We start from the raw sequence: 21,952 nt of genomic DNA on the forward strand, positions 1-21,952 counted from the left end.
CCCATGATAGTTGCGGAAATTGGTCCTGCTGGTCAGTCTCACCCAGCGCGAGGCACCTGACTGCTTTCTTGGGTGATTTTCTTCCACTTTACCTGCGGCTTCGTGGCCACTCCTGCTGACCTTGGCGAAGTGTCTGAGTTTACCACAAGCGGAGTGCATTTTGCTCTGTGCCATGTTGGTGCCAAGTGGGTGCTCCTCCCTTCCGCAGTTCCAGCAAAGTGTGCTGGATGTCGGTTTAGCTGGTTGCACTCTCTCACTTTCACTCATGTTTTTATGGAATCTAGCTAGTGGGGGTTGATGGTTGCTCTGGGTGCGGGATAGTGCAGAGTCATTTTGGCTGCTCGTGTCGCCGAGAGGTCATGAGACGGGTGAGGATCAGAATGTCCTACAAGCTCATACCTGGTTGTCATAGACTCATACCTCTGAGCACCTTTGGCCTGCACCCCTGGATAAGCTATGTAAGCACTTCCTCTGGTTGATGGTCATAGGTGTAGGTGCTGGCTAGCTCGAGGATGCGTGCATAGAATGTAGTGATGGACTCTCCCTCCTGCTGGCACGCCTGCCCTAGCTTGAATCGCTTAAAGTTAGTGTTAAGTTAGGGGTCAAAATGGGCCTTAAGAGCGCTCACTGCTGTGTGGTAGTTGTCATTTGCACCAGTCTCTGATAGGTGCTTAAACAGTTTGTAAATCTAATTCCCTACCTAGTGGAGTAGCAGGGTTTTTCCCAACCCTATCTGTTTTACTAGTGGCCTTGAATTAGTTGTTTAGATAGCCCACCCAGGTTTTCATCAAGGTGCAGAAGTGGCTAGGTCATCAAGCTCATTAAACAGTAGCAGAGCTGCGACTGAGGTGTTGACCACCAATGTTTGGGCCATTGGCAGAGTTGTTTCTGCATGATGTGCGTGAGCGATATCATATTCCATGGCGTGAGATCGAAGAAGTATTCAAGGTAGGCCAGGATGGGTACAGAGTCCACTGCCCTGAGGGAAGGCAAAGCAATGCTTGGCCAGTGCCCTTGAAGTGCAGTGTGGGATCAGATGGAGTGCCTCAGGCAATGGAAGGATTGATGGGGGCTCAATCACACCTGATGCGTGTGACTGATGGTGGAGTAGGTGCCAGGTTGAAGCTTACTCAAGAGTGTGGGGCCCATGAGTCTGAGGGGCCACCATGGCCAAGCTGCTGTTGGTTAAGGTCCAGGGAGCATCATCTGTTGGGGCCTGGCTGTGAAGGCTAAAACTCCTTGTAGACTGCAACTGCGATGCAGGCAGCACATTTCAGGGCAGGAGCTGTATGCCAATGCAGTAGGGCCAACAGGTCATAGTGAGTGGCGGTCGCACCCTGGACTGCCACTCTCATCACCAGTGTAGTGAAAAACTCAAAGAGCGGGTAGGCAATGAGTGACCAATGAAGAGACACACATTTCGCTTCTGATTATGGGCCAAAGACCCCAAGCAGTCTTGCGCCCCTTTATTTGTAACCTGGGCCCACGCCTGCGTGCCCCATCTTGCTGGGATCAGGGATTCACACGTAGGGGTTGACTCACTACACGCATGAACTTGGCGTACAACCAGTCAGGACTGATGGTCATTTCCCCTAAGGGCAAGAAGCCATTGGAGGGTGGTTTTTGAAAGCAGAGTTAACCTGCTGACCCCTCTGCGACTTTCTCCAGTTCACCCAAAAAACTGAGACCGGCGCAATGGGTGCTTCAGAAGAGAGAAAGGAAAAAGAGAGGGGAGAGAGAAAATGAGAGAGAGTGAGAGATAGGTGAAAGAGAGAAGGAATGTAGCGACACTGTTTTAAGCATTTTTGCCAAGACTTTTTTTGGTTCCCACTCGGCCTCTGTGCACAACCAATGCAGATAAAAAGAAACGCTCACCTTATTTCTTTCCCGTACATGTTCACATGGTCATTCAGACGAGCAATATTGGGTAAGATGTTATAAAAGCAGAATACCAAAGGCTGGAACCTAACAGATGCACTGCCAGTGCGTAACTGATACATCATACCACCCTAAAGAGTGGCTCTGTATTGATGGACTGCACACGTTTGTAAGTGTAGAGTTAAATAATGTTAATCACTTGCCTCATTGCCCTTTGATAGGCACCTATGAATATCAATAATCTCACAGAGATCATAATGTGTATTTGCCTGTGATATTAATGAATATTTACATTTAATATTACACTGAATTCCTTTTTATTAGTTTCACTCAGGCAGCCATGCAAAGAATGTTAGTTAACTCGGTCTGAAAAATCAGTATGAATGATAATCTCCAGCCGCTGCACAGTCATAAGGAAAGGGCTCCTGACATGTAATCCGCGCTTCCTAATTTAGTAATTATAATTGAAACCGTGGACTTCTTAATACTGAGAAACTGTTTTTGGTTCTAATTTCTTGATTTTGTGTCGCCTACTATTGCAGTCTGTTTTCTATTGAATGGGTAAATAAAGTAGGCGATTTTTTTGCTACTTATATTTGTGGCTATTCTTTTCTCCCAAACATAGCTCAGATTTGTCCCCTTAGAACACTTCATCTGAATGTAAATCAAATTTCTTTCCACAATTTTCCACTTTTCACTTTTCAGAAATCCTGTGGTCAAACGGCCATTCCACAAATTCACAGCACAGTGTAAGATATTTGACTGTACACGATTTTATTCTCAGAGTCTACATTGAAGTTATTTATGATTTATCATAAAACGCTTTTTGCGTTTCCTTTACTTCAGAGATTAAGATAAAATACAGAGAAGGAAGGTTCCACGTCCCATAATCTTCAACCACTATTGCTGCAGATGGAAAAGGTGTTTTGCCCAGGAAAGCTGCACTTTTCACAGCGCCAAATCTACTTTGAACAGCTGTGTGTCAAGGAAGCATTTTTCGGGACGTTTAACCCAATGCCGAATATACTAAATTGACCATACTGAACTTTGCATCAAGTACTAATGCTTAGTCGAAGCAGGTGCAGGAGGAATGCGTTGATTTCCACACAAAACCAATGCACCCATCCGATGCGTCTAGCAATCCTGCTGTCTTGTACACATAGTTATCTGTACTGGAAGGTCATAATTTCCATGCACATACTACGCCAGGCCGTGCACACTCTCTCTGTGCCGTTGTGCGAGGCTGTGCATCAAGACAGCCCTGGTGTGACCCCAGGACAGCAGATGAGGCCAATGGCAGACCTATCTTTATAGACAGGGTGCGATGGAGCGCAGTACATTTTGATCCCAGCACTGTTTGAATCTTAGGGCCATATCTTCAAGGAAGTAATGCAGTGCAGTGCCTCAAGCTATTTGGCTGCGCCGTGCTGCGTTACTTCTAAAGCAAAGAGATACATCATATTTACAACAATATGACGTATCCCTGAGATCTCCCCTGCACTGGCGCACAATTGGATGGCATGCGCCAATACAGGCACCCTTGCACCATCGTGAAAGAAAGCCTGCATTGCTGGGATGATTGGTTTTGTGCAGGAAGGGTCGCCTTTCATCACAAAGGCAATCACTAGAGGGGTTTCCCTCCTTCGCTGTGTGCTGCAGAATGCAGAATGCATAGAAAGAGGAAAGAACGAGGGAAAAAAAGTATTTCTCCTTGTTGAACTTCCTTCCACCTCCCCTGGGAAGGCACAGGATTCTGACACATTCCTAGGTTTACAAAACGTTGCCAATGTGGGAATGCAGCAGAATCCATGGGTTGTGCATGGGAACACCCATAGCAACACCCACGGAACACCCCTTTCACAAAAAGTGCTGCGTGAAAAGGGCCGTATTTACACAGACAAAAAAAGCCACGCGGTGTGGCTTTATGTGTCCCTGTAATATGAAGCACCACACGGCACTGCGAGTGCGTCACAAAAAGTGATGAACCAGCAGTGCAACGAGCTTGGTAATATGCCCGTTAGTACCTTTGGATCTGTATGTTCCTTTTCCAAGGTCACCTTCCAGAAACTGTAATGCCCACATAGCACAGAATGGTATTACCTTTATTACTTTTGGCGATATCTGATGAACACTGGGAACACTTGCCCTGAACATTGTAACACAGCCAACCAAAGAAGCATGATGATATTCGTGCAGGCAAGTCACCTGAGAGACATTTTGGGTTTAGGGAAACATTTACTGAAATAGAACAGTCAGGATTCTCCCAATAGAATTTTGTTTGGGAGCAGGACCCTGACCTGTCTATCATGGGTTACCCAAGCACAAGCAGTCGGAACATGTTCTCCAATCCCATTCAGAATAGACGAATGGGGGAAGGTGGGAGATTTGGAAATAACTGGATTTAGCCTAGTGCTATTCTGTCAGACCAGAGTTGGAAATGGAGGGAGGTAGATGTACCCTGACAACATCACTTTCTCTGCCACAGGCAAGTGTGGTAGGTTTCTATAATATAATCTGACAATAGGAGAGGCAGGGTTAGGAGGCACTCCTCGTCCCCTTACAAAGACAAATCAACAATAAAGGAGTGACTTTCGGCGCAAATCAAAACAGGGAGGGCTAGTGATTGCAATCATAAATCAGGGAATCAGAAAAGTGAGTGATTTAGTGAAAAAAACAGTAGGTAGTAAAAAGAACCCTCACTCAGCAACCTGGTTGGTGACATGCTTCATCATAGGGTTCCCACCGGGAAGACTGAGTGTCTCCCCGGTGTGCTGTGACACTTGTATTTACAGTGGAGCTGGTTTTTTATCAATTGTGAAGTGATGTGGTGATAGTGGGTAGTGATTTAAAAGAAAGCAAAACTGGTTCCAAAAATTAACTTTAATAAAGGAACAGTAAGCAATCATTAAAAATTGGGTAAGGCGGACACGGGTTGGTTATAAAACTGAACTAACTGTATCCAACATGTGCAAAAAGGTCAACATGTTTCTGCTCATTCTTGCCAATTAGGCTTAGTTTTCATCAGGTCCAAGTTAGATAAAAATAAAAGAACACCCTGGCGATATACACACGCTAAGGTGTACCCTAACCTCTGAGGTGTGTGTGTGACAAGATAAAACTCGCGGTTTTACCCTGACGCTCCTGGGATTTCCAAGCACCCTAACCTAAAAAAGGTAAGAGAACAGTGTCATTGTCACAGCTGCTGTTGATGAGGGGTGCAAGGGCCTGCACCGAGGATACATTGTGCAGTTGCAGTTCCGATGCAGCAACGAAAAGTAACACAATTCAGGTCTTTGTGGTGGTTTTGATGCATTCAGTAGCAGCAATGCGTTGCTTCTGCTCAGGGTTGTGCCGTACAGCAGAGGAGATGTATTGATTCTGCTGAATCCACAGAGGCTGGTAGAGCAGCATCTGCCCACTTCCAAGGGTCCAGGACTGAGGTGGCACCACTTGGCAGGGTAGACTCACAGATAGTAGGGGTGAGGTGCTGGGTCAAGGTTGTTTGAGCCTTCTGTACCTGAGAATCATCAATAGACCAGCCAACTCACCCTTGGAGTCACTATCGGGTTCAGGGTTCAAAAGATGCAGGTGCAGTTTAGGCCTGGGTGGTAAATTTCATTCCGCTTGCGGAATTTGCGCAATTTGGGTAATTTCACGTTACGCAGAGAATGCGGAATTGCCAAAAATGTCACGATCCGCGGCTTCACTGAATTTTATGCCTGTTCGTGCATTCAAAATGCATGTTTGCAAGATATTTCCCCCAGAGGAGATTTTTTACCATTTCGCTGAGCTATGCGTAGCGTGACTTGGCAAATTCACCCCACCCCTAGTCCAGTTCTTCTCACCCAGGCAAAAGGTCAGCAGGCAGCAGGTCGGCACAGAAAGCCAACAGCACAGCAAGGCAGTAGTCTAGAAGGGCAGCAGATTGGCAGTCCTTCAGCAGCACAGCAGTTCTACTTCCTGGCATTCACAGGTTCAGAAGTGTACTGAAGAATTAGTGTCTGAGGTCCAGTATTTATTTACCCAGTTGTGCCTTTGAACTTGGAGAGAACATTCAAGTGGTTTCCTTTTAAAGTTCCTAGACATTCTGCCTTCCCTGCCCTCGCTACACACTAACTACAGGGGGATGCTGCCCTTTGTGTGGAGGGTGACACAGCCTATTTAAATAGAGCTGGGTCCAGCACCGCCTTCCCATCCTGCCAGTGATTGCCTATCCAGACATATCTAAGCTCTCTGTTGTGTGTGGCTGTCTAGGAGGATTACACAAAGCCTAGCTGCCAGCTACACCCAGCCATGTGACCAGAGAGACTACATGGCTACGACCTGTCTTCCAGATTTCTAAAAGTGACATTTACAAAATTGTAATTTAATATCTAACTTCACCATAAATTAGAATGTTTAATTACAATTCACCAAACACAAACTGGTTCCCTGATCTCATTTGGAATATACAGCTTATTAAATGTAATAACTCCAATGTTAGTCTACAGGAGAGGTGGGCTTTGCAGTAGTGAAAAACGAATTTAAGAGTTTCACTACTAGGACATATAAAACTTAAAAGTACATGCCCTACTTTTTAAATTCACTGCACTGCTGTTTGGGGTCTACCCTAAGGGTGACATATTAAAAAGGATGATTAGGGCCTTGTAAACGTTTATTTTGCCAGGTCAAACTGGCAGTTTGCACACTGCAATTCAAACTGCCATTGCAGGCTTGAGAGATGTTTAAAGGGCTAGCAAAGTCGGTGGCAAAATCAGTGCTGCAGGCTCACTAGTAGCATTCAAATTACAGGCCCTGGGTGCATGTAGTACCACTTTACCTTGGACTTATAAGTAAATTAAGTATGTCACTTGTATATGAGCCAATGTCACCATGTTTTAGGGAGGGAGCACTTGCACTTTAGCACTGGTTAGCAATGGTAATGTGTGGAGAGTCCTAAGGCCAGCAAAACCGAGATCAGCAAAAAATGGAGGAAGAAGGCAAAACGTTTGTGGAACGACCATCCGAAGGCTGACAGGAATAACATACTGCAAACAAATATCATTGGACATTCCTTGCATGTGAAGTTGATATATAGGCAGGGAGGCAGAATCGTCGTATACAGAGTAGTCATATATGTGAATATTTGATGAGAATATAAGCTGTTTTGGAATTAAACATGTATTTAATTTAAATGCATTTCAATAGCTGACAGGTTGTTGTTTGGTGGCTACATTATCACACTTCCAAAAAGTACCTTAACGTAACAGTTCATGATCAGTTTGAAGATGTATAGCTGTTTTCATTTTCTCTATGTGAGATGGAACATTGTTTAAAGCACCCACTCAGCAAACTATTTTATTCAGAGAAAACTAACTCACAAAGCATGAGTTTATTTTCTCCGCACAAAAAGTATATGTTCCCAAAGTGCAGAGTTTTTTTTCCATGCATGAAGGGGCAAATTACCATTTTCCATGGGACATAGTCAGGTAAAACAAGTGACGATCCTGTCACCATAGAAAAGGTGTCCGAGTGGTCCTTGGGCAGAGGGACAGCTTTTTCAGGGGTTACCATCAGCAGAGAAAGCAAATGCTTCCAAAGCTGGAGTTTATTATTGAGAAACAAAATTGAAATGACCCCAACATGCTGAGGTATCTCCCAGCTTGTGGCCGTAATTTCTTGCTTTCATGTTTGGGAGAGACAAGGGTACATTGGTCCTGAACAGAAAAAAGAAATTGGACACATCTGCCCTAAATAAAGTGGATGCTCTGAGATACTTTGTCCAATGGCTCAATATCCACTTATATAAATAAAGAAAAACTACACTTTGATCAATCTTGGAATCTTTTTACGAACCAACCTGGAGTGCCTCTTCCCACAGGGATGCACACGCAGTTCCATGTGTGCACTACTTTACTAATATATCCTAGGCGCCTCTTGGACGGAGACGCCACCTGCGAAAGCACCCAACATGCCAAACCTCAAGTCAATCTTTATTTCAGCTTTTTTATATTAACTAATAGTGCACCATCTATTACAAATTATAGTCAATATCCACTGGGCCATTGGACAAAGGTTTCTCAACAGCCAGCATTTGCTATGCCATCAGAAACATGGTGGTTCTTCTGGCTCTGAATAGAGCTGGAGGTTATTGGTTCCTGACTATCAAGTAGAGAATATCGTTGTTTCTTAATTCCATAGCCAAAATAAAATGGGTACAAATATTAACAGGTAAGAATATATAGAAGTTATGCCTAACTCCACATACATGTACCTTGATGATACATATATCGTCAAGGTACGTAGATGGGCAGGTAAGAATGGTAAATCTATACTTGCTGATATTCAATTACCTTTCAATATTTTTGCCTGAATATTTTGGCTACAATATTAAGGGATCATGTTCTCAATTATCTTGATTAAAACCATCATGGGAACTGAAAGTTTGACGAAAGGAGTATCCCAACTGCCAAACTCTAAATGAGATCAAAACCTTTTAATCTATTTTGAGGTAAAATGTACCATTTTGTCAATATACTTTGCCCGGCAACTCAATATCCGATGGGTAATTGGTCAAAGGTTTCCACCTGAAGTCAAAATGTACTGAAAAATGTAACATTTTTAGGACTTGTTTTGGCCTTTTTAAGGATGGTGAAGCACCAATGACCTTATGAATGGTTGAACCGTTTCGACTAGTTTCCACACGATAAAAACAGTGGACATTTTCATGAGTACCACTTGAGAAGTATTGTCTATTTAGCAAATGTATTTAAAAATTACTGTTACAAAATAAAATGAAATTCTAAAAGGTGAACAGCTACATGAATTTTGTGTCATTTATTAATGGTCTTTTGATGAAACATCGTAAAGAGGACAGGAATTTTATGTGGTTCACATTACATCGACATCAGCGAATGACTTTAAAACCTTGATTGGCTGGTTTAACAGATAATAACTGGCTTTTCTCTAGGGAATAAGCTCCTCTTTTAGCAATTAGAAGTTATACAAATCCCTGTGGACTTCTGAAGAACATATGCCTTCAGTGACTGTGTGATATGTTGCACTTGTAAGGTTGACTTTCTCTTAATTCATTATATCATGCTATATTTTTATCCGATGTCTGTTATCTGAAAATCTATGTTTATTTATTGTTTTGTTTTGCTTTTTATTTGCGTTCTTGAAAATGCAATAAACATTTTTCCATTCCTTTTAGATCACATGACTGGATGATTAAGATTTTGTTATCGTGATCTAATTAAAAGCATTAACATTTATTTAGTTATAGGATGCATTTTCCTCACACAATTAAATATAAAAAAATACGAATAGTTCGTTTTTTGTTGACCATGGGGATTCGATTTTTGCCTTGTGATCATCTGGTATGATTTGTTTTCCAAGAAGCAGCTTAAATAATATGGTTGTTAAATAATTGGTGTTAACGTAAATCATCATTACAAGTTCACCTCTATTATTTTATCTCATTAGATCACTCACATATTGCAAAACGTTTAATCTGAACATAATAGGAAATTTGAATCAGCCCTTCTTATTAAGCAATATTTATCTCTTCAGTATCACTCACTTTTAATTATTTCAGAACCTATTAATTCTTATAAAAAAGTACATTCAATTGAATGGTAACTTTGGCTGGGCTTTTTGGGGTATTTTCCTTAAGTCTGATCTAAAAACATACGACTCAGCCACTGCTTTGTGCTAAATTGTTTGCAAACTTAATGGATCGGACCCCACAGAAACATGGACATCTGAACAAGATTTTAAAAAACATTGAGTTATTTGTTAATTATTTACCTGTCCGAAAAAGGAAAATAAAGCATGTCTCCCTTGGTAGCGGAAACATGTAAGAATGTAGACCCAGGACAATGAGATCACATAATGGAAAACTAAGATCAGGCTAAAGTTTCAATTGTGTCATATCAGGAGACCTTATGTGAGTATTTTGCATTTTGAGGGCTGGACATTGCTTTTGGTTTATGTCCCTATAAGGAGACTTTGGACCTGATTCAGAGCTTGGCAGACAGATCACTCTGTCGCAAAAATAACAGATATCATGTATGCCTTACCACCATCAAGATACAAAAGGTTTGAAAGACAGCTGCCATTGGTTTTGACTGTCATTCATCAAAGTTTACACTATTTGGTGCTTTTCAGAAAAAACTCCCAAAATATAGGTATGTGTATGAAAAATGAAAAACGAATGCATATCACACCCTGGCATTTTCTCTCAAGGTGTGGGGGTTATTATTTGTTTTTTTCCTGTCCCTCACTGTCTTAACCCTGATTTGCATATGGTCAGGTCTAAACTGGGGTCACATGGTGAGCAAAAGAATGATGGGCCCGATTCACAGAACCAACTGAAGACAAAATGCTAAACTTGATACTTTTGGTATTCACAGAAGTTAGGATTTTGTCTTAAGTCTGTCTTAAGTCTGTCTTAAGACAAACTTAAGACAAAATTCTAACGTCTGTGAATACTAAAAGTAGTAAGTTTAGGATTTTGTCTTAAGTTAGTTCAGTGAATCGGGCCCGATGAATTTAACTCAGATCTCTTGACTGGGGGTGAATATTTTGATTTGTTCTGCATTCCGTCCATCAATTGTGTGTCTTTTACTTTCTCGCCCAAAGTGCACCAGGTATGCCCAGATGTGGGTCATGGGCTCACTGTGCCACTGGAATCAAGCTATCCTGGCTGAAGAGGGGTGAAACCCTGGAACCGGTCCTAGGATGCTTATTTCCAGTCCAGGGAGGACCTGGCTTGGCAGTTGGGGCTGGACTGTTCCCTGGGGGCACCGGGCAGACTGATTTGCTTATGTCCAGGTCTAAACTGGGGTGGCATGGTGAGCAAAAGAGTGATGGATTTAATCCAGATCTCTTGACTGGGGGTGAATGTATTGATTTGTTCTGCATTCAGTCCATCAATTGTGTGACTTTTGCTTTCTCACCCTAACACCACCAGGTATGCCTAGACGTGGGTCCTGGGCTCACTGTGCCACTGGAACTAAGCTATCCTGGCTGAAGAGGGGTGAAATCCCGAAACCGGTCCTAGGATGCTCCTTTCTGGTCCAGGGAGGACCTGGCTTGGCAGTTTGGGCTGGACTGATTTGCATATGGCCAGGTCTAATTGGGGTGGCATGGTGAGCAATAGAATGATGGATTTAACCCAGATCTCTTGACTGGGGTGAATGTTTTGATTTGTTCTGCATTCCGTCCATCAATTGTGTGTCTTTTGCTTTCTCGCCCTAAGTGCAGCAGGTATGCCCAGACGTGGGTCCTGGGCTCATTGTGCCACTGGAATCAAGCTATCCTGGCTGAAGAGGGGTGAAACCCCGAAACCGGTTCTAGGATGCTTGTTTCCAGTCCAGGGAGGACCTGGCTTGGCAGTACGGTGTTCCCATGAGGCACAGGGTCAAGACTGATTTTCATATGGCCAGGTCTGAACTGGGGTGGCATGGTGAGCAAAAGAATGATGGATTCAACCCAGATCCCTTGACTGCGGGTGAATGTTTTGATTTGTTCTGCATTCCAACCATCTATTGTGTGTCTTTTGCTTTCATACTTGGGAAAAAAATACATTAAAGACAATAGGCCTTTAGGAAGGCATGGTTGATTAACAGTGTTAGGAAGAGTGAGGGGATATTTTATCACACAGAAAATCACAGAATACTGAAATAGATAAGATTTGCCCCATCTGATAAATGAATATGGTAGATAATTCGCACACTGTTAAGCTCCCAATAGGATTTCCTGAGGTTTTGACCACAGTAGTCCTGAATATATTTGTGATTTTGTGATGTACTGGTGTTGCATTTAAATATATATATATATATATATTTGATTAAAAACACTAACTGGCTGAAACTTGTTTCATTAAGGTGTTATTGTTGGTTTTTACTGAGTTCTACACTTTTAGCCCACAGGAACTCCCTGAGTCAGGCTTGGCCTGTTTTGCCCGAAAATTACAAAAGTCAAGTGCTGTTTTGTAGTTTGAGGGTCCAAATATGAATGCACTAGGACACCAGCGATAAATGCCCTATGACTCCATGAACGGGAATTTTTGCACCCATTTAAAGATTTTCTGTAAATCCTTGAATCAATTAAACATTTAGGGCCCGATTCCAATCTCGTTCGGAAAGCATACCGAACAAATCAGTTCCGGAATGCTATCCAGATGACTTGGAATGAGGTAAGCCGACCAAACGAGGACGATGCATCCGTATGCACTGGATACATTCAGTCAGACTCCCCTTGACTTCAATTGGAGCCTGTGTTCTGAATGTTAACACAGGTTCCCATTGAAGAAAGGGGTGGCTGGGGAAAATCGGGTACCCTGTGACAGGAACCCCATGGTGCCTTCCACACTGCGCACGGTAGAGTAGAGGGGAACCATGGGTACCCTCATGGGCCCGATTCGGAGGGCCCCGGGTTAAGGGGGGTTGCTATGGGCCCCCAAAGACAGATTCCGGCAGCTGATTAGTTCCTGGTAAACCAATTCAAAACGTCTGTCTGAATCATTCATCGTACTTGCTCGCTCGGAAACCAAGTCCATAGAGCTGTACGAACTGGCTACGGAAAGGCTCGATCTCTCCGAATGCCTTTCGGAACTGATTCGGTCAGTGCTAAGGGATTCTAGGCATCGTACTTGGTCGTTCGGAACAGGGAACGATTCCGTCAGCAATAAGGGCTCCGGATTGGTTTGGGCAAAGGCGAATCCGATTCGGAGTCCTTCTGACCGAGATCGGAATTAACCCTTTAGACTTGTACAAATTCAGATTACAAAAGTGTTCAACTTTTCAATATTCATGATAATTATCACAACCTATGACCTTTAAAAATGGGTAACATTGCTCAGTCATTTCTAAATTTGGGGCAATTTGCATATACATATTTCAACTCTGCTTTCATTTTAAAAATCTTAACACAATAAATTGTCTAAGTTAAGGGTCGAATTTATTGGACAAGGGATAATCACATTAGCAATCCTCTTCAGTTAAGTGTGGTGCGTTAAAAGACATTGGCCTAGGCAATGAACTTCAGTCGTTGAGAGAGAAGAGGGGAGTGAACTAGAATATAAAATATTATAGCCATATAAGTGTGCAAATGAGGACAGTTTAGACAGCAGAGTGAACACATAGGCAATATTATGCAATAGTAGTTGTATACAAATGTATGATGATATATTTTAGGCCTAAACAAATAATACAATTCGTGTAAAATTAGGTGAGGGAGGGGGATCCGTCCCCTTGGCAATAAATTAATGGTAATTAGTGAGTGGTTCCACCAACTCTGAAGAGATGGCTATAGAGATCAACACGTTTCAACAGCATTCTATGAGAACTCCACACATCATGTAAACTGCCCAGACAGAGTAAGTCAGGTGAGAGAGGTATGTAAAACCTCCAATTATTATAAAGTTTCCTTCCGGTCAGTTTTGTCACCCCAGCTCCTCTGTGCATGCTACTGGGCATCATATCTCTTCAGCCAATTCTCCTGCAGGCTACAGTCCTCTGTGGCCAGTTGGGCCCTCTTGATGTCACATATCTTTTAGCATTTTGTGTCCCTGAAGCAGGTAAATAGGAGCCCAGCCACTTTACCCTTTGAGAGTTGTCATTGAGTGCCTCCAGGATTCCTTGAATCCTTGAATGAGATCTATTCCTGTAGCATCAACTGGGAGTCTTATTTCAGCAAGGGTTTCTACTTCAGGTGGAGACCTCCATGGTTCAGGAATTTTCTAAGGGGGTGGTGGTTAATGTGTCAAAATTATCCTGTGCACAAGGCACTGACTTGAAGATCTTCTACCATCTAATCCTGGCTAATTTTTGCCGTTCCCCACCACCTACCGCAGCACTTCCTCTTTGCCTCTCTGTAGAATTACACAGGAGTCCCTCTTTCAGGATTTCAGACCAAGGTGCCACAAGGCAAACCTGCCTTCAGATTCTTAGCCATTCCTCTATGTTTTTGATCTCTCATCCCATTTGATAGAGATAAAACTGGTTCTTACTCCTACTGGCTGATTGGGAGGGTCATAGGGAATGAATGGGAGAAGACTTCCTTATCATTTCCAAGTCAAAGGAGATAGTGCTAAAGCAGCTCTTTGCTCTGTTGCTGTTCACTTCCAGATGGCTACAGTCTGCTAAGTGGTCAGCAATTAACAGCAATTTGTTTTTCCTGGACCCAGAGATAGGTTTTTGTCTTCTGAGCCAGAGTCATTGACTCTCCCCGCCAAGGGTGTGTATTCTAGACCTAGGTGTGTGGTAAGTGACAGAACTGCCTTTAAGCCAATTCTGACTCAGGCAACCTAAGATAAATTTCTATCAGGTTATTTTTCCACTTACGTTATCAAAAATCAGATTGCTTCATGAAAACAGATTTTCAAGATTAAGTATGAAATAGCTTTGAAACATTTTTATAGTATTTAGCCATGTGGATATAGGAAATGAAGTTATTGAGCCCTTTTAGACCTTCTCAAGGAATAATACAGCAAGAGCTACACAGTAAAATAGCTTTTGGGTTTTATTTCAGTGTGAGAGCACACTAAGCCCAATATGTAGTGTACTTTGCTTTCGCACCTTTCGTTTTGGTCTACAAGGCATACTTTAGGGGTGACATGGATATGTGAAATAGGCTTTTCTTGCATTGCTAATGGATTTTCCCATGCCATGTGTCACTACAGTGAATTTAATCTGCCACCCAGATGGAGTGGAGTGGTTCGCCTGGTAGACATAGACTTTCGTCATATATGTGGACACTGTACAGAGTGCAGCCCACATGAAACTTAACTTACCATACCATAAGTGCATTTTAGGCATCATTTACAATGGACTAATGCTGAAGTTAAATGGCTCAAACAGGAGGTTTCAGCATATAGCACAATTTTGTCTGGAAGCACAGACATTTTACTACTATTTAGTTGTGAAAAAGCACAGAGAGTCCTAAAGCCAGAAAACACAGGTCCCAGAAAAAGTAAAATCATATCTAGGGTGACCATGTGGAGAAGGCAAGTTTGCTTCACCACTTACATTCTTTAAACACCAAGCCCTGAAGAAAATAAGACATGCTTTTATGTGAAATAGATCATGTTTAAAAGTAAGTTTTCTGCATGCCAAGCGAAATTCTTTTGACATGCAACTGCAGTGTTTTAGGCTACACCCTTTCACAATACACACTCATGCATGTGGGTATGGAAATATACTTAGCAGCCAACAAACAACATATAACTTTTTTGCAGTTGTCGCTGGTATTGAAGGAGAGGGGAGGGGCTGGGAGGACAACAACAAAAAAGGGGGGGGGGGGGAATCTTGCCTGCCGCCTGCTGCATCATCAGTCTTTTGCTCCTCCTGTGGCTCCACTGCAGGCACAGGCTCCTAGCCTCCCCTGCTGCCAATCCTGAAGCTGCTTTCCAAATATCAAGCACTAAAAACAGTGCAAAAAGACAGCCTGAAAATAATAACTGTCTAGATGAAAAAGATCTACATGTTTCAGCAATTTGCATAAATCATCCTATGTCTTTATCAGGACCAACGATATTGCTACTGCAAGTGAAAAAATGTGTGAATGAAAACAACTTTATACATAAACACAAAAAATCACAAGTGTAAAGAGATGGAACTGATAAAACCTCTTTACCTGTGCTTAAGGATAACAATTCCTCAGAAAATTACAATTTCTGTAACAGAAACAAAAAATGTATTTTTCAAAAATTATTCCAGTAAGATCCAACTGAAAACTGCTCCCATTTTAAATATTTATCCATAGGGCCAATAAATTCTATTACCCACTCCATATACAGCTGTAGTATGTATGATTTAAGCTTACCCGTCTTTTGAGAGGATAAGACCTCGCCTCACCTGGCCACGGCTCAGGACATAGGAAGCACAGCTCTATAAAAGAAGAAAGCAAAAACACATCTGTGTATGATCACAATGGGTCTACCACCTTTCTACTATGTAAATATTTACAACTTCTCACTATGAGTGCACCAAGTCAGCACTATCAATAAACCTACCAGGAGTCGCAAACTCCAAACAATTGCGGCATCCACATGCTTCTAACAACACAAAACAGGAACCTTATTTATTTATTTATTTATTTTAGAGGTTGTATATAGCGCTAGCTGGACCCAGGGGTATCAGAGCGCTTTACATTTTAGTGACAAGAAGGTCAATAAGACAGGGGACATACATAGCATCAATGTATATAAACAACATATAAGTCTCCGCCTGATAGATTTCAAAATGATACATATGGGAAATAAGCACATCAAAATATGGAAGATGTGAATAATCAAAAATATCAAAAGGCAACAAATTGAAAGAAAGCAGGAGGGGCAGCGGTGAGGGGGGGTTGGAGGGGATGAGGGCTGAAGGTGGACAAGGGAAGGGGGGAGCAAGGAGGAGTGAAGGTGGTAAACAGGGAGGGGGAAGTGACGAGTAGGAAGGGCAAGTAAGGCTAAAAAAAAAGGGAGGGCGGATGCATCTAGGGTCGGACAGATGTGGCCAGTGGAAGAGAACAGATATGGATTAGGGTCCCCAGTATTTATTGAGGAGATGTAGTTTGAGTTCTTTTTTGAAGCTAGAGTAGGAAGGGTTGCTGCGAAGGTCAGTTGGAAGGGCATTCCAAATGCAAGGAGCATTGCCGGAAAAGGATTGAGACTGGGCGGTTTTCTTTTTTAGAAGGGGGGGATAAGAAGTAGGGTGTTAGTACTTCTCAAGGAACGGGAGCAACCGGCTTTAGTGAGTTTGTTAGCGAGGTAGGCCGGTGTGTTTTGATGGAGAATTTTGTGTGTAATGCAGGCTGTTTTGTAAGTGGATCTACCTTCAATGGAGAGCCATTTAAGGGTTTTAAGGGCAGGGGAGATGTGGTCGAATCACTTACAGTCTAAGGTAAGCCTAGCTGCAAGGTGAATCACAGATTTAAGAGGTGCTAGGTAGATCTTGGGAATTCCGGTGAGAATGGCATTGCCATAGTCGATGCGAGAAAGAACAAGGGATTGGACTGCTAGTTTGAAATCATCGATAGGGATGAAGGGCTTGATATTCTGTAGGTGGCGGAGAATGAAGAGAGCTCCTTTGGCAGAATTACTGATGTGTACCTTGAGTGTAAGGAGGTTGTCAAGGGAGATCCCTAGTGATTTGACTGAGGAGGACAAAGATAAGGAGCAGTTGAGGGCATTAAGGTCGGAGATCCAATTCTGAATGGGGAGCTGGTTGTTTTTAGGGGAAAAAATAATAATTTCAGTTTTTTTATGGTTGAGTTTGAGGTGGTTAATGTGGAACCAGGCTTGAATCTTGATGAGAGTGTTGTTGAGGTGAAGGACTTCAGCATTAGTTTTAATCTTATAATAGAGTTGGGTGTCGTCGGCACAGAGATGGTAGTTGATCCCGGCTTGTTTAAGAATGAGTGTGAGGGGTTCCATGAAAAGGTTAAAGAGTGTGGGAGAGAGGATGGATCCTTGCGGAACTCCTTAGGAGATGGAGGTAGGAATAGATAGGCAATTTTGTATTTTGATTTGTTGAGAACGGTGTTGTAGGTATGAGACGAACCATTTGTGTGTCATACCATTCAGGCCGAAACAATCTCTAAGAACATTGAGAAGAGCAGAGTGGTTTACAGTATCAAACGCTGCCGAGAGATCAATGAGGATCAGAAGGCTAGATTCACCATTGTCAAGTGAGTGGTGGATGTCGTCAACAATGTTCAGCATGGCGGTTTCAGTGCTGCATCCTTTCCTAAAGCCAGATTGGAAGGGGTCTAGTAAGTTAAAGTGTTCAATGTGTCTATCTAGTTGGAGAAGAACAAATTTTTCCAGGGCTTGAGAAAGAAGGGGAAGGTTGGAGATGGGATGAAGGTTATTGAGGTCGTTTGGGTCTGCCAAAGGATTTTTGATAATGGGGGTGATTTGGCCTAGTTGCAATGAAGTGGGGACGCAGCCGGTGGCAAGGGAGCTGTTGATAATAGAGGTCCAGGAAGGGGTGATGATGTGTTTTAGGTTTTGGACACGTTTGGAGGGGAGAGGGTCTTTGGTGTGGGAGGAAGGCTTGAGTTTGGAAATGATGTTAAAGATGTCTCTTTCAGTGACTGGCTGGAAGTTAAGCCAAGTGGCATTATTTTTAGTAAGAGAGTTAGGATGATTGGAGTCAAGGAAAATGGAGGGCAAAGGGGGGTGAGGGAGATCAGAGTTATGATGGGCAGTAGTAGGTGTAGGGCGAGTTATGAAGGAGGGTGGGATATTAAGAGAGAGGTTCGGGTTAGTGGTAGGAAGCGCAGTAGAGAGGAAGGATTGCTCAATTAGTTTAATTTTGTCTGAAAAAAAGAGAGCTATTTCTTCACATCTGGTCGTCGAGGCCAGTGTGACAGGGGGAGCGGACGCAGTTTGATTGCGCACAATGTTGAATAGTTCTCTTGGCCTATTTTGAGCTCGATCTAGTTGTGAACTGAAGAATGAAGTTTTTTGTCTAAAGATGTGTTTTTTGTAGGACGATCTAGCAAGTTTGAGGCAGGCCAGGTTAGAGGGAGAGGGGTGCTGTCTCCATAATCTTTCAGTTAATCTGAGTCTACGTCTTTCATTATTTAGGTAGTGTTAAACCAGGATTTGGAGGGGATATTTCTTTGTTTTTTGAGTTTGAGAGGGGCTAGAAGGTCAAGGGTAGCAGTGACAGCTTTGTTATATTGTTCGGTTAGTTCATTCGTGTTAAGGGAGGGAGGGATAGCGAGAAGCTGGGCATGAAGTTTGGATTCAAGTAAGTCGGGAGGGATATGACTGAGATTTCTGATCATTTTCATGGGTTTAATAGTTTTGGAAGGAGGGGGGGAGGCAGAGGTGGTTATGGAGAACAGGATAAGGTGATGGTCTGACCAGTCAATGAGAATGATGTCAGATAGGAGGGCTAGATCTTTGCTGGTAATGATAGCGTCAAGGGGGGCTCCTTTGGAATGGGTTGGTGATTGACAGATTTGTTTGAGGTCATTAATTTCGATAAGGTCAGAGAGGAGGGAGATTGAGGGATCTTTGGTATCATTCCAATGGAGGTTAAAGTCTCCCAGGAAGATGTTTTTAGATTTGGAAAGTAAGGATTGGGTAAGAAGGTTAGATAGCTCGTCAATGAATGGGTAGTGATTTCCAGGCGGATTATATATATTGTGGAGGCGGATGGGGGAGGAACCCTGTATTTTGAGTCTGTCTATAAGGTATTCAAAGGAGGCATATTCGGTGTTATTGATAAGGGAGAGCTGTAGTTCATCTTTGAAGATGATAGCTACACCACCGCCTTTTCGGATGGGTCTATCTTTCCTAATGATGGAGTAGCCCGGGGGTGAGAGTAGGTCAAGAATGCTTGTAGAGTGGACATTAAGCCAAGATTCTGTAAGGAACGCAATGTCGATGGATTCGCTAAGGATGGTTTCAGAGATTTCTATGGCATGTCGGGCAGAGGAGCGGCAGTTAACAAGCATGTAGGTGAGGGGTTTTTGAGTGGGTTTAGGAGATGGGAGGGCATGGATGGAGGTGAGATGAGGAGGGGGTCTAGGTGAGACAGGTGAAAGGGGAATACGACTAGTCCCTAATATGACGGTGATGCTAGAGAAGGGGGGAGGGGTGTTCATGGTTGAGGAGTATGGAGGGTAGGAATTTTGAAGGTCGGAAATCTCCCCGGTGAGAGAGGGTGAAGGTGGTGCGGAGTGGTCTTTGAGCCCGACAAAGCAAGGGAGTTGTTTTCCATGGTTTGGGGGTGGTCGGGTTTATTAGACAAGGGCTAGCGGTGTTTCTTCGGGGAGGGAGGTCTCTGGATTTGAGGTTGAGGAAATCGTTCATAAGACGAGAGAGATCTCTGGTAAGAGTGGAGAGGTTAAGTTCGATGTTGAGAAGGGTGTTTGAGATGAGAGTGAGGGGGTAAATAGGGTGTGGGGGGGAGGAGGACAAAAGGGGTTCGGCGTTAGCTGCAGAGGGGGGGTCTGCTCTGAGGAGGCAGTGAGCAGATGCAGGCAGGAGGCCTGTTCTGAGGAGGAGATGAGCCGAGGCAGGCAGGTAGGGAGGGCTGTAGTTGAAGGGGAGAAGGAGTGGCATGTCAGGGTAGGTGGGAGATGAGACCTCTGTGAATGAGAAGTTAGGAGATAGCAAGGAGGTACAGTTGCGGATTGGTGTAGGAGTGAGGGGAGGATAATGGTGAGAGTGTCGTTCAGGAAGGGAGATGATGAGCTGGGAGAAGAAGGGTGTGGGGAAGTGTGATTCAGAGGGTGCGAGGCTGAATTGGGAGGGGAGGAATGAGGGGGTGGAGGAGGAAAGGAAGGGGAATCAGGGTGAGGAGTATTGTGATTCGGCGGGTGTGAGGATGAGTTGGGAGAGGAGGAGTGAGGGGGGTTGGAGGAGGAATGGCAGGGGAATCTAGGTGAGGAGTATTGTGATTCAGCATAAGTGAGGATTAGTTGAGAGGGGAGGAGTGAGGGGGGGTTATGTTATGTTATGTTAGGTTAGAGGAGGAATGGAAGGGGAGACTGTGAGAGAGGGCCAGGAGGGTGGAGTAATAGGGAGGGGAATGGGTGGGCTGATTGGGTGCAAGGGGGCTTGGGAGTGAGGGGGTGAGGAAAGGATCAAAGGGAGTAATTGTGCGCCAACGGGTCTCTTAGTGACTAATGCCCCAAGACTTTTTCTCCATGAGAAGACCTTTCTGAAGGACTGGTCTCGAATAGCTTGGTGCTGCACGCGCGATTGGCTGATTTTAATCATCAGTATGGCCAAGCGTGTGCCAGACGCTATTTTAATTGAAATCCAAGTATTGGAATCCCAGATTAAGACTACTATAACAGGCACAATCTTTAAGAAAAATCAAGAGGAATCAAATAAAGCCAACAAAGAGTTCAAAGATATGATCTTACTCTCCAAGATTGAGAAATTCAAGAAGGACTTAGCACTTACTAATGAAAGAGTATATCCATACATAAGTGAGACTTATGTTCCACCTGAATTTAACAGCAAAGGACGGAGGCAGGGCTCATCTTACGGCACCTCTAGCTCAGAAGAGTGGTCCAGTGACCCAGATTTGTCTTTGAAAGGCGGCTCACAGAATAAAGTCCAACAAAGATGGAGAGGACGCCCGCCTAATCAATTTCAGCAATGGTGGCAACCCAATCCTTGGGGAATTCCAGACCCACCGTTTCATCAAGCAATGCAATCACCCATAGGGCCTTTTCCACCGCCCCACTTCACTAATAATTATAATAACCAGCTTTTTTTAGGGGTAGGACTTGAGCGATCCAAAGGGAGATGTCAGAACCATCAGGCCCAGGTGCACTGGAGCCATCCACCATCTCCCAGGAGCCTCCCCAGTTCCAAGAAGTAGACTCCTCAACAAGGAGGGACCAGCACAGAGACAATTTAGTTATGAATTTAAGCTCACGTGCTTTAACTGATGATGAACTTTGAGTACTTAACCGTGGTTTGGATTTTGTGTCTACCTACAAAGGTGATGCCTTCCAGACTCAATGTGAACTCTCGAAGTTTTTTGGAAAATTTGTTTGACCTTTTTTTTCAAAAAGGCGTAGCACGAAGAGAGAGAGTATCCTTTTGGATGCCAATACTGGTTTAAAAAACGTTCAACTTTTAATCCTCCAGCTCACTTGACGCCGCACAAGTACTTAAGTTCGAGAAAGCTGTGTATGAAGATTTTGCAGCACTGGGCAAAGAACTCTTTTTGTAATCTTCCAAAGAGAGAAAAGTTGGCTCTACAGAAGCTCACTGATGACGAAAAGATCACTATTAAGCCAGCCGATAAAGGCGGGGCTATTGTGGTGCTCGACACAGAGATTTACCTACCGAGTGCCTGCGACAATTGGAAGACAGGAGAGCATATCATTGTCTCAAAGATGATCCGACCGAAAGAATAAGTAATATGATCTCCACTATGGTTGAAGAAGTTACAAATGAGGGCTGGATAACAACCCAAGAGGCAGCCTTTTTACAAACAACATATCCAGTCATGCCTTATTTTTACGTACTTCCTAAAGTACACAAACCGCAGAGACTTCCTGTGAGAAGACCAATTATATCAGGACTGGGATCTGTTCTGGAACCTTTATCCACTTTTGT

The 21,952-nt window shown here is 43.4% G+C and overlaps 1 pseudogene; it reads right to left on the reverse strand.

Annotated features, from left to right (window-relative positions):
* LOC147751111 (uncharacterized) overlaps positions 1 to 18,654 on the reverse strand; it is a 71,888-nt pseudogene extending 53,234 nt beyond the window's left edge.
* Positions 18,655 to 21,952: the final 3,298 nt, after the last annotated feature.

The sequence above is a fragment of the Lissotriton vulgaris genome, chromosome 1_1 (genome assembly GCF_964263255.1).
Source record: "Lissotriton vulgaris chromosome 1_1, aLisVul1.2, whole genome shotgun sequence".
Lineage (NCBI taxonomy): Eukaryota > Metazoa > Chordata > Amphibia > Caudata > Salamandridae > Lissotriton > Lissotriton vulgaris.